General features: G+C 40.2%; 1 long non-coding RNA gene across 1 annotated transcript in view; it reads right to left on the bottom strand.

Moving 5' to 3' along the window:
• Nucleotides 1–13,899, bottom strand: part of LOC134550211 (uncharacterized) — a 125,438-nt gene that overhangs the window by 29,944 nt on the left and 81,595 nt on the right. The window lies entirely within an intron of this gene.

Here is a 13,899-nt window from a genome sequence, read left to right as displayed (position 1 = left end):
TTGTGTTATAAATAATATCTAGATTTAAACCTGCTGCTTAAAAAAAGACAAACAGCAAAAGTCCTATACAAATTTTGGATGACTATTCTAAGCAATGGCTGCAAGTTTCTGAATCCTGACCATAATAACATATCTTTATCATTCATGCCCAATCCATTGATAATGCTCTTTGAATAAATCCATCTTGTAATGGAAATACCAGTATACCAAAATTGCTAGCCTCATGTCACTTTACTGGCTATATTGAGAGAAAGTTATCAAAGTTTATACCACAAAGACATAGTGTTTGCCTTGAGTATCTTAGAGTTGCCTCAAGTGATTCAGATCCATATCTTCCATATTTTCCAAAAATTGGTCTGAAATTTACTTCTAAGAAACTACATGAAAGAGCAAGAGAAAAAATATTTCTATGTTTGTTGTTTCACTCATACTGAAGTGCTTCTGAAAAGCATTACAAGGGCATGAACAGAACAGCTCTTAAGGCAGATTCTTAGAAATCTGCCAGTGAATCTACTTGTAGAAATCATAAATTAAAGCAGAAAGAATAAAATGGTGAAATAACATGTTTCCATTGAGCTTTTTCTTGTCTGCTACTTCAATAAGACTTTTGACTCAGGCTTCTTGGAAACAAAGACTACACTGCATGATATAAAATTTTAACATACAAAATTAAACTGAAAAATATTGACTCAGGTAACTGACAGGAGAATACTAGTTGCATGCAAAAGCCAAAAAAAACCAAAACAAATAAGTAGGTTTTGATTTATATTCAGGTAATTTTGGGCTTATGTGTGGACCACACAATGCGTGTGTTTGTACTATACTGAAAAAACCCCAGACCACCAGGGAGTTTTAATCTCCAACAAAATACAGAAAAATACTCCATGCAGAGGTACTTTGCAACTGAGTTCATTGAAAAACACATAGCTTTATCCACAGAAATAGAACTACTCATTGTAACTTTGTCTTATTTATAGGTCTGGCTTCTGGGCCATGTTTCTGCTAAGCAACCAGTCACCCATACATCATTTATGAAAACAGTGCCATTAACTTATAAATAACAAACACAGCATTTCTAATGCCCACTCCCAAAGCCTGTCACTTGCACCTCATGATGCTGTAGCTCAGACTCTTGTACCAACTGCAGAAGATGTAATAAAAGCTGTGGGCACAAGGACTGAAGGTCTCTCTAGGACAAAGGATATTTTTCACACTCATCAAGAGAGAGCATGCTTCCAAGTGCAAGACTGACTGGTAGCTCCAAAGGCTGAGAAGCCAGAGGAGTAATTCCCTTCATACCATATGTCTTGGTTTGGAAAGACAGGTATCTGTCACAGAAAAACTGGAGTTTCCCTTCCAATGGAGAATGCAGAAACCCCCTCCTTCCAAATTCTTACAGTTTTGCAATTAGGAGCTTTCAGGCAAAAAATATGGGAATAGGAATAACCGTTCTTTACTAAGAATATTTTAAAAATACAAATGCAGTAATACAAAAAAACAAGCAAGCAAACAAACAAAAGTCCTAGAAAACCCTGACACCCTGTTGGCCAGGGTGTTGGAAGCTGTCCAGATAACTCCTCCTGGAGTGACGGGTGTGGTTCTGTTGAGGTAGAGATGATCGTATAGATAGGTTCAGTGGTGGTGAGATGAGTCCAGTCTTCCTCTGGGAATCCAGTGGAAAAGAGGATGTCTGGGGTTCCTGTGTCTCCATTTTTATCTGGGTAGGGAATGGTTGGCTCCTTCCCACTGGGTGGAGCATCTCACAATGTCATGTCACTGGTGAGCCTTAATGGCCCATTAACAGAAGATATCCCCAGAGGGGGAGACAAAGTTGATGAAAGAGATAAGAAACACTGCCCCACCTGGATTTAACAGATGGTCTATTATTAGAAGGCATCCACCCTCCTCCCCCCTGGAGTTACAAGAGAGAAAGAAAAAAGGAATCATCCCCCAACTGCTTTCTACAGATGAGAGTACACTTTTTTTGGTTACATAACCCAAGGCACCATACAAACCCCAAGTGCCTCTCAATAAACATAAAGACACATTTCCTGCAAAGGAGTCTGCATAGCAATGGCATAATTATGGATTTGGGAAGTGCTCAAGGTAACAGTAGCACTGAGCCTTCACCATCAGAGCACTTCCCCCAGTACACACTTCAAGTCCACACTGCTGCTCCTTACAAAGCCAGGCTGGAAGAGGCAAGTGTCTTTGGGCACTCCTGGTAGGTCTTTTGACCAAACCATGATTTTTTTTTAGGGTGCACCCTATGTACTATTCCCCCAGCTAACCTGGCTGGGAATCAGCCAGGACAAAGCAGCTAGTTTTCCTAGCAGGGAAATTAGGACAGGCCATATGGAAGAAAACCTTACATCCACCTGGTCATGCAGCACCCCAGGCTGATCTCTGAGGAAGCACAAACTGTTCCATAATGGTTACTGTTGTGGAGATCCCTCCTTCTTTTACTGTTTTGGTCTGTGATCCCTTCAACCCTCCAGCTGGGCATGGGTCAAGTGACTGGGAAAGAAGACCCTTGTGCAAAGCAGTACTCCAGTTGCTTTTCCCACTTCTGGCTCCTCTCCACAGTAGCAGACAGGAAATACCTGTTATCCAAGCCCAAAATTTTGTAATAAAATTAATATTTAGTTATTATTTTCCCAATGCTGACTTATGCTTTACATATTCCAAACTGAGAAAACTGAAAAATTGCCTTGCATAGGGCAATTTTAGTTGTAAGAAACACTTTCTGTTGTCAAGACACCCTACAGTTCTGAAAGCTTCTGCTTTTATCTAGGATTTGAAATCTAAGTGAAAAATAGTTAGGCTCAAATCATCTTTTTCTCCTCAAAGAACACAGCACTGATACCCATTTCAATTTTCCTGGTATTAGTAAAAGTCTAAGAGGTTATAACATAACCTTACTGCCTTTCTGATAGAATAAAAATCCTTGAGGGAAGTGGAGGTTTTCCTATGTGTTTTTTTAAAGGTATTGTTTTTTTAGACTGCTAAATATGCTTTGATGTAGCAGTGAGATGCTTTAGAAATCATTATGTAATGACACTGGCTGATTCTCCTCAGCCACTGCACACACAACAGATAAATTTGCCCTTGCTCACACAGTGTAAACATGTGAAAGATTTAAAAAGAATAAAAGTTAATAAGTAAAAGTTGGAAGATGAGATTTTAAGAAGGAGCCCTACCCTAGATCTAAGAGCTCTGTCATCAGCTGTATCCATGCATCTGTATTAATGGGAAGTTTAAATTATTTAGTCACACTTTGCCATCTATGTATTAAGATGACACTATCTATTATAAATAACAGCAGAATAAGCTTTTACTTGTTAATATTATTACACCAAAGATCAAATTTACTCTCAGCCTCCTGTGCCAGAAGATCTTGGCTGTTTATTCTGTTTGGAGAACACGACAGTCAGTGCTACTTAAAAGGGATCACTTTTTATTCCATCCAAAAGATAAATGTTTTTAAACATTTAAGCACTCCAAGCCATGTGCTATAAGGAAGAAAAATTAATGTTGGCACTGCTGGGAGTTACTATTGTATTTAAAGCTGTACTATTATCCAGCCTCCAGCTGTCTGGGAACACAAACGAGAAAAACACATCTAGATATTTTTACCATGCATGATGCATAACTCACAATGCATAAAGTTGATCAGAGAGTTGTTTATAGTACCTACCAAAAATCATTTTGTCAGGTTGCTCTTGTTTTGTTTTTAAAGGGCTATTCCTAAACTACAGCTGTTGGGTTCTTACACTGTTTTCTCTTCATCATGTAAAAGCAGCATGTTCTATATTGTTCTTCAGACAGTAGTAAGGAAATAAAATGGTAATGAAGAATCCTCCTCAGTTTTGCTGCTTGCCATGGCTTGGCTTTATCTGCCCATACTAAACATGCACTGGGAAAAAGAGCTGCCAGTGTTTTAGCAACCAGCACATTAACAAATCACAGGAGCTCTTATTATAATACTAGTGCAATGAGATGAATGAGAAGGTGTTGGTTTCAAAAAGAATGGATCTCTGAATACATGCAAACTCCTACACAGCTGTGACACAGCTATGAGAGAGACACCTCCAGACCTCATGGTTTGACCTGAATCAAAGGGCAAAATTACACTTGCCTGCAACTGGTGTGAAATAAGGGTGGTTTCTAAGTGTGTTCTTCTTCATTGATCAATGTGAGATCAAGACACCACATTGTCCCTAACTGGTCACTTAAATCAAGCACCAGTGCTCACATAACTTGCAGTAATTCAATTCAGAGTTCAAAATATACAAAAAAAGGAGAAGGGGAGCAAACAAAAAATCAAACCAACCCAAAAACAAGTGGAAAGGAAATCTTCCCTGGAGCTATGTCTAGACTGTGGGATACAAGAGTACTTCACACTCTCAGATCCTAGTTTGAACCCTTGCTGAATCCTGACTCCTTGTCTGGATGAGGTCTGGGCACATCACCTAAAAAGTCACAGACGACTGAAAGTATCCTGGGAAAGTGAAGGAAAGCTCAGACTAAAATTATTGGTTTTGATGCAACCTTTTACTTACATCTTCTCTGAGAAAGAACCTTGCTATATGATTAAGAAAGTTCCTGCAGATCTTATATTTGAAAATGTCTTGGGTTATGTAACCAAAAAACGTGTATTCTATTTCATCTGTTGAAACCAGTTGGGGAGAATTTCTTTTCCTTTATCTCTTGTAAATCCAGGAGGGAGGAGGGTGGAGGCCTTCTGTTAATGGGCCAGCTGTTAAAACCAGGGGAGCAATGTTCCTTGTGTCTTCCATAACCCATCCTCCCTCCAGGGGGATATCTGCTGTTAATGAGCCATTGAGGCTCACCACATGACTGATAAAATTAAATCATCTCATTGTGAGATGCTCCACCCAATGGGAGGGGCCAAGCATTCCTGGATAAAATTAATAAAACCTGAGATTCAGAACAGCAGAGCATCCTCTTTTCCACTGGATTCCCAGAGGAAGACTGAACTCATCTCACCGCCACTTCAGGATCATCTCTACTCCAACAGAACCACATCTGTCACTCCAGAAGAACTTATTTGGACTGCTTTCAACACTCTGGCTGACAGGGTGTCAGGTCGTATTCCTGACTGTCAGAGTTTTCTAGGACTTTTGATTGTTTGCTTGCTTGTTTGTTTGTTTTTTCATTATTCCTAGTAAAGAACTGTTACTCCTATTCCCATATTTTTTTGCCTGAAAGCTCCTAATTGCAAAACTGTAAGAATTTGGAAGAAGAGGGTTTTACATTCTCTATTCCAAGGGAACCTCCAGTTTTCCCTGACAGATACCTGTCTTTCCAAACCAAGACAGAAAACTTCTCTTTTTCACATCATTTCAGTTAAGTGCAGTACCTCTTTAAAACCAAATTCTACTGAGAGTAAGAAAGTACAAGTCACTTGTCTAGGTGTTATTTACAGAGTCTGTAGTTGAGATATTTTTGTTGTTGTTGTTCTCTTCTGTCTCAGCTTCAGTCTGTTACATCAATTACCAACATCAGAGCCTGGTTCTCAGAGTGAAGACAACAAATTGAGGGGGTTGTCTATAGATCTGCCTGATGTCTCCTCTTAATTGTTGAACAGAGTAACACCTCTCACATATGTATCCGTTCACTCAAAATTTACTGCTTAGTATTAAAACAGAAGGAATGAGCAACTGCATCACTACTTTTAATCAAAAAAATAGCCCAATCTTACCCCAAGAAACTGAATATATTCCCACTGCAGTTACCAGATTCAGGGTAATACAATCTGGACCAGTGTGATTCCTTATTACTTTGGGACCCCACACATAGGTGCTGATACTTTCTGGTTACATACTTATGCTTTCCAGCGGGGTAGACAAATCCTTCAGAAGGCCTGATTATGTTGGATCATGAATGGGCAAACAGCCCTGCCAGGGTGCCTCAGAGCCTGCACCAAAGTGGATTAGCTTCGAACAGCACCAGCATCTAAGGCATATTTTGGTGGGCAAAGTATGTCAGCCTCAGTCAACCAACCTTTCTTTCTTCCCTCTCACATTTAACTGCCTTTGTTGATATGTTTACTCCCCAAGGTGTTAGAGGATGGAAGAGTGAGAGGGACATCCAGCACCCAGTGGCTGGAGAACAAACCAAGAGGCTGCACTGTCCCCAGTTCCTCTTTGCAAGCATCTCTGCAAGGGAGAGCTTGCCCACTGTCGAGAGACAGTCAGCATGCATGACTTCTGTGTGTGTTTGGAATGTGTGTTGGAGTCAGCAGAGGAAAGGGTGGGATTTGTCAGGCCCTGTGTGTGGGCAGCTGGCTCACGAGTCATTTCAGCCTAATGGGGACATCCAGAGAAATGCGGGCTGTGCTCTAGAAAGTGGTTGTTTCCATGGGTGACTGGTGCCTGGATGACTAGTGTCTGCTGAAGGTGCCCAAAAGGTAAACATTTGCTTTTGGGCAGATGAATTCCATTACCAGTTTCTCATTTTTAATCCCTGAAGCTATGATACCTCTTTATACCCTGCACCAAGGCCCACATCATTTCTTCCAAGATTCACAGGAGATTTCTTTGTTTCAGGAGAAAACTGTAAAAAGACATTGCCACCCCGAAAGACCATAGAAAAAGATAATGTATGGGAGATTTAGCACTACTAAGATTCGCCATTGCTCATTGTACCTGTCAGCTGAGGGGCTTTTACTCCTTTGTTAACCTACAAAGAGTAAAGAAACAGGTATCTATGAAGAGTGCTCAGAGCACCTGTGTTATCCAACAATCCAATCTCCAGCCACAGTTTCCCAGTTTGAAAGGAGATGACCCAGCCAAGCCCAGTGTAATCTGCTTTCCAACTCATCTCACAATTTGCATGTCACAGAAGCAGTTTGCTACTCAGGGGCCCCAAAGGAAAAAATTCTACTTCTTTCTTGTAAAAAGAGGCTGCTGACAGAGCTTGAAAAGTTTTTGCCCTGTATCATAGGGCAAAAATACACTAAAAATTGCTCACGGTGACATCATTCACATCTTCATGAAACCCCTCCAACTAATAGATTTCAGCATGTGAAACCTAGTTAAGACCTTCTCCTCAACAAATTGTGTGATTTTTTTTTTTCAGCTGAGTTGTGATTTGGGATGAGATCAAGTAGGTAGTTAGTATGGGATGTTGAAAAATGACTCAACATTTGCCTGACTCACAAGATACTGACCCTAGGCTCCAGTACCTGGAAAGCACAGATCATTGTGGAAAATTAATGATTTGGAAATCTTAAAGGCTTTTTGAGAAATGCTACCTAAAATGATCCTTTGAATAGAGGCTTGTGTTTCTGCATACTGTTCTATTGTAAGGATAAAATAAAGCAAGCTTATGTAATTTTAACTGATTATTTTCCTGTATGATGACAGTGCCTTTCTAAAGATCATTTCACCAAATTATCCCAACAGTCCTTGTACAATCTTACAAGTACACTAGAACTTGCTAGCCATTATTTAAATTCATGTTATGACTGGCAGTGCACGAAACCTGAAGGATTATATGGATGCTCAATATTAAAACATGGAGTTATTTTCCCTTCTCTCTTTCTTCAGTGCACTACTCCCCTTTCAGAGAGCAATGTCATGACCTATCAGTCTTGAAAGTGAATGGAAAAAAACCCCAAAATATTAATAAAACAAGGTTTGGTTTTTTTTCTTGCAGAGCTTCTCCATCAGATCATAACCAATGCCCATCACTTATGTGAGAACACTGTGCATGTGTCCTCCTGTAGCAATGCATGGACTGAATATCACAGGCTAAAAGTGACATGCTTAAAGCTCCAAGCTAGATATTCCCCAGGCCACCTCCAATTATATTCTGTTTCCCTTTCCTCAGTTATATATGTACATATGGATTTACCAGCACTGCTGAGATCCTTCTGTCAGCACTACCTGGTGGGCAATGCACGCTTCAGATAACGTGATGGAGCAGCCATTCCCTCCTTGTGCATGTGGGCACATGCAGACCCCACAAACAATTTGTGCAGCTGGATTTGGGAGACAGAGAGCCCAGAGGAAAAAAGAGACTGGCAGATTTCAACCTTCTGTTTTCATGTTTTTAGTGCAACAGCCAAATGTGTACCTGCTGCAACATGTCTTTACTTCTCTGTTGAAAACCAACAAGGTTTATGGAGAGAAAAAAAACAACAAAACATTTCATTCAATAGTTCTTCAGCAGCAGAAGTAGTTAGTTAACAATCTGTGTTTCTTCTTATATTTCTAAGCAGTGTCTGTCCCTGAAAACAAGCTCTTGCCAACTGCACTCACCCAAAGGTTTTCAACTTTTTTTGTTTGCTTTTGTTAGACATTTTGAAAAATACATTTATTCCAGTGAAAACACTTAAAAGAGAAATATCATGACTATTTTATTTCAGAAACTTTTTTTCAGAAAGAAGATTTTAAGAATTTTGGTTTGGGAGGATTTTTTATGTTATTTGTACGCTATGTCATGACATCTCAGAAAAATATTCCATTTATAATGGGAAAAAATATCAAAAGAAAATCTTAACTCAAAATACACTGTTTAATCTGTATTGAAATGCCTGCATTTCAAAACAAATGATTGCTTACTTATACATCCTAATTTTCTGAAGCAATTTGTTTTACATGAAATCATAAAGCAATGTGTTTTCATTTTAAGACAAACTAAAATGGATTTCCAAACACTGATGCATCTAAGAAGATAAAAATGACTCATTTCAACCAGACCTTGTTACCAGCTAGCTCCTCCAGGAAGCATAACACAGTGAGTCTTTACCCCAGCCAGTAAAAAATGGGCAACATCTGATCATACAAGTCTCAGCACAGCAATTAATAATCGGCAAGGAATTCAGACTCAGAAGCAGGAGAAACATTTTAAACTCTTATGTTACAGGTGAGACTCCAACAGAGATAAAGATTATACTTCAGATATGGGAAAGAGAATTAAGTGTGTAGCCCTGTAGTTCTCCCTGTTAACCACCAACTGGCCTTCAGAGACTCTCATAATGGGCACAGCTACAGGACAGCACAGAAAAAAACATCCCATTTGGGGTAAACAGATACTCTTAGCCCACAGCCATAAAAAACAACAAACAAACAAAAACAAACAAACAAACAAAAATATCCATCTCAACTATTTGTCCACTGAAAGGGAGAAAGGTTTATTCTGCTTTTTCAAGACACTCATCTCACTCATAGCGTTCTAATCATTATGATGCTTTCAGGCCAGTGTTTTGTGAAATAAGTCCACTGCATTGAGTAAAATCAAAGGAAAATAAAACACACTCAAGAGATAAAACTTAAAATAGCTCTCAGAACCTGAATGGCAAGAAATTATTATTGCTTATGTTTCCCCACAACTATTGCCATCATTTCTTTATTCTCTTGCTAACAATGGTGTTTAGTCTAAGTATGAGAAGGGATATGTTAAGGCTTGGCAGGGGACTTTAAGTGGCTTAGATGTCACTAGAAAATTTTGAATTTGCATGGTAAAAACACACTGGAACCGATTTCCAAGTGAGAATGGTTCATTCAAAACTGTAAATATGAACGGTATTGGGGGGGGAGACTATTTCATCAGCCCACATGACTGCACTGCAGGATAGGATTATCCTGCAATTTACAATACTGTTTCTCCAAAGACAGAGTGAAATAAAGGGGTTATAGTCACCTTTTCCAAACTTGTTTTATCCTAGTGTTGGTACAGAACTGAAGAAGAATCTCACAAGTCCGTGTTGTTTTTTGCATGATTTCCTTTAAGTCACTACAATTTTCTTGGCACTTGTTGAATTTCCTGGCTTTCGAACAGGAAATACAAGAATACTGTATAATCAAAGAAATTATGGACTGTAGTCTGTTCCCCAGGTAAATGGACATTTGAAGTCATTAGCTCAGCACAAGCAACTGTGTCCAGCATCACACTATACAGAGACCTCTGGAGAAGCTTTTCCCACTTGGCCTGCGTCCCTTAGACTGGAATGAATTGGCTTTCAAAGCTGTCCTCTCTTCCCTGGCAATAAAGGGAGCCTTGATAACCAGCCTCACCTAGATCCACACATCCACACATTTTAGGTGGTCAGGCTAAATTAGGCAAGCCAGGCAACTTCTATCTGATTGAAGCAAGTAAAGCAGAAAGCTCAGAGGCAGAACTGAAGCTCCCTGTTTCCAATTCTGCTGGCAGCCTACCAGGATAATCTTGTAAAAATAGTTCTTGCTGATTGGTACTTTGGGTAACCCACTGCAGATTCAATAGGGATTATGTCACAGGCTTATTATGACACTTCTTTGACAGTAATTTGATTTATAGATGAAGGAGGAAGTCAAAATCCCAATGTCCACATGGAGAAGTTTGCTTACAGGGGGTATATCACTTTCTTGATTTAAGATTCTGTTATCAGTATTTGGACATTTAGAATAATACACTACCTAAAGTTTCATATTTATTTTAAAAAAGGCAAAAAATGTAAAAAAAAAAGAAAAGAAAAGACCACTATACTTGCTATGTGGGACAGTATCTGAAACAAAGATAAAAGACACACTGTATTTGGTGTGTGTGAGTCATCAGGATGCAGACAGCATGGCCTTATGGATATTTTTATTCTTGTTTGAATCAACCCAGAGGTAGAGCTAAGAAGGAGTTCTGCTATTCCTGGTTGTACATGTTAATGTATACCACACATACCAGATTGCAGAGTGTGCTGGCAGAAGAGCCACTCTGAGCAAGGGGAAAAAAGAATAAGGAAAACAGTATTATCAAGCCTTTTAAAAGAAAACTTCTAAAGCACCTTTAAATTGTAACATCTTGAGCAAAGAAAAGCCTGAATTATGTAAAAGCAGGCAGGGAGCCAACATCTGGCAGTAATAAGATTGTTTTGTAAGCAAGCAGTTTTCTACACAGCACGCAGCTCTTGGTCCCCATTAGAGCTAATGGTGAATCTGTGAAGATGTGCATGGTCTCTGGCTGCCAGAAGGATATCCTAGGCTTTGAGTGAAAATCTTTGTGTCATTTGATCTCCTAAAACAGCCAGCTGAGATGAGTTATATTCCCCCTGCCAGGAACCTCGAAAGAATTGTTCAAACCATACGCTCATTCCTGTTGAATTGGAAACAAATGCCATCGCTGCATTGTTGGACTTTGAAATTAAACTCTCTGCAATTCTTCCCAGCATTCCTGAGAAGAAACAAAACTCCTCCCTGTGTCTGCCACTTTTGTCTCTGCAGAGAGACCTCCTTGCCTCCGCTCCCTGTACTCCTCATCCTTTCTGTCCTCCTCCAGCGACTGCAATCTCTCATTCTAGAAAGCCACATCACAGGCCTGCTCCATGTGTTAGTGATCTTCTGCTTGCTGCCATCAGACTTTGCCATCGCCTGTAGAAATGGAGTTGCTTAATTAGGTCCAGAGAGCTGCACAACAACGAGACCATTCAGGGTGGCACCCAGCCAGCAGCTTCTTTCCTTTGCTCTTTGTTTTGCCTTGCTTTGTTTTTCCTCTTTCCTTAGAAGGGAAATGTCTCAAGCCCTTCCCTGCTTCTTCCCACATGTATAACCTACAGCTGAGTAGGTTCGGGTCTTCAACCAGACCCTGCACACAAAGGTTGTATTTCAGAGCCAGCCCCAAAAGAAACAACAGAAAGAAATAAAAGAAAAAGAAAAAAGGAGGAAAAAAAAAAAAAAAGAAAACAATAGAAAACCCTAAATTTGATATGCAGCAGGACCCTAGGTCCCCAAAAGCTTACAGTGTACTCCAAAAAGAGTAGGCAGCTAATGATAGTCACTCCCCAAGCCATGAAGGACTTTGAAAGTCACAGCCACTCATCAGCACACTAGGGAAAAGTTCTTGGAGGCTATCTTCTCAGTGCTCAGAGCTGCATCTGGGTATGGCTTAGATTTTATTTCAGCCTTCATAAGAAGTACAGTTACTTCCTGTTGCCAACAGTGGTTGAACTCCATAACAGATATTTAACTCTCCCAGCATCATTGCTGACAACAAAGTATGCATGAGTGCTTCATTTCAAACTGCCTGACTGCCCTTTTTCTTCCCCAGCTCCCCAAAGGGCATCCAGGAGCACTCATAAATTTAGCATTTCAAAGGTATTTTGCTGCAGATGGAACACTCACCTACTAAATAATTTAATCATCATATCATCACATTTCTTAGATTTTCTTACTTGACTTGTAGTATTCATTTCATAGAAAGATGTCACCAGAGACCTAAACTAAGCTGTAAATCACCACTGCTGTGTATCAGACCAGCTAGTGCAGAGGTAGCAGCTATTTGCTGGCATTGACTAGGCTTTATAATGTCAGTAATATGTAGCAGTCTGACACACAAACATAGAAGTGATGTGTTTCCTCTAGAAAAAAGAATTAAACTTTTCTAGGTACTGTTTTAATAATTCAATTGTTTCTCACTGCTCTAAAAAGGCCTATATATATAAGTTGACTGATGCTCATCAAGACCTGTTTGCACCATGTATTTCTGCCAGACCCAGTGAAGAATGCCATCAGGTCCTCTTTGGAAATTTAGTGCCAATAGAGAAGAAAAGCAAAGATCCATTTCTCCAGCTGGAGTTCCCAGCTCATTCTGAGCAAAGATCCAGTCCTCTACTTCATTCTTTTTATGCCTGGAAGCTAAAAGGTTTCTTCTGAAACGACAGGATATATCAGAGTCCTTTGTGTTTCAAAGGCCTTACATATTGGCAGATATAGCCTGGAAGCACTGCTAAGGCAAGGTGAAATCTGACAGGCTGTGGTACAAATGGAATACCACAACCTGTAAGAGTCTCCTGTACAAAATAGGGGAAGATTTTCCTTCTAGACAATGAAAATAAGTCCAAAAGAACTATGTGGAAGCATGAAACACCCAAGTCTGGAGACTAGTTTATCCTTTTATCTTGTGGTTTTATAAAAATATTCTACACAGGTCTTAATCCCTCTCACCGACATGTGCCTGCAAAACAGCGTATCTCAGTTTGCATGCTGCCAGCCCTCACAGGGAGAGCTGGATGCGTGCTCAGGAGCAGCACCTGGCACTTGAGAAGGGTCTCCAGGGGAAGTGACAGAAGAGGCCTTCCTCTCCCAACTCAAAACAAAGCTTCACCAAACAGAAAATTCCTGGAAGCTACATTTGTAAGTCCAAGGACAGATTTTTTCAAAGGAAGTTAAAGTAAGGGAAAGATCAAAGACCAGATAGGAAGAGCAGGTTGTAGCAGTGGAAGATTCAACCATCAGGCAAATAAACAACAGGGTGCACGACCTTGGATGGGTCCATGGGGGAGCCTGTCTTACAAGAAAAAGGTGGCAGATTTCAGCGGAAACCTGGGCAAGGTCTGAGGAAGCCTGGGGAAAGAGCGTGCAGTGGTGATTTGTCTGGGCATCTGTGACTCTGGTGACAGATGGACACTCTGGAGATAACATGTAGATCCACAGAAAAGAAGATACAGACCAAGATTTCTACAGTATTTTAGCTTGGGATGACAGGGGAAGCAAAGTGGCTGCAGGATAAGGAGAATCCCTGAGAATAAACCAATTAAAAGATAGGAAATGGAGTATAAGTAAGTGGTCACTTCTCACAACAGAGGGAGGTCACCAGTTCAGTTTTACTGGCTGAGACATGAGCTATTTAATACACACATATGTTAGAAAAGGGAACAAGGCCTGAGGTAAAGACTGTTGATGACACTAAGTTATGCAGAAGAACAGGAACGTGAGCAGACTGTGGAGAATCACACAGGAATGCAACAAGATGGAATGGCTGAGCAATAACACAGCAGCTGAAAATCACTGTGTGGAACTGTGATGTGATGCATACTGGGGAAAGACAACCCTGGATCTGCATAGACAGCGGCAGTTTCTGAAACAACATTTAGCATTCTGGAGCAAGACCTCAGTGTTGTCA

The sequence above is a fragment of the Prinia subflava genome, chromosome 1, assembly GCF_021018805.1.
Source record: "Prinia subflava isolate CZ2003 ecotype Zambia chromosome 1, Cam_Psub_1.2, whole genome shotgun sequence".
In the NCBI taxonomy this organism is placed as follows: Eukaryota; Metazoa; Chordata; class Aves; order Passeriformes; family Cisticolidae; genus Prinia; species Prinia subflava.
Note: the sequence above shows the minus strand (reverse complement) of the source record. Positions and strands in the feature narration are given on the sequence as shown.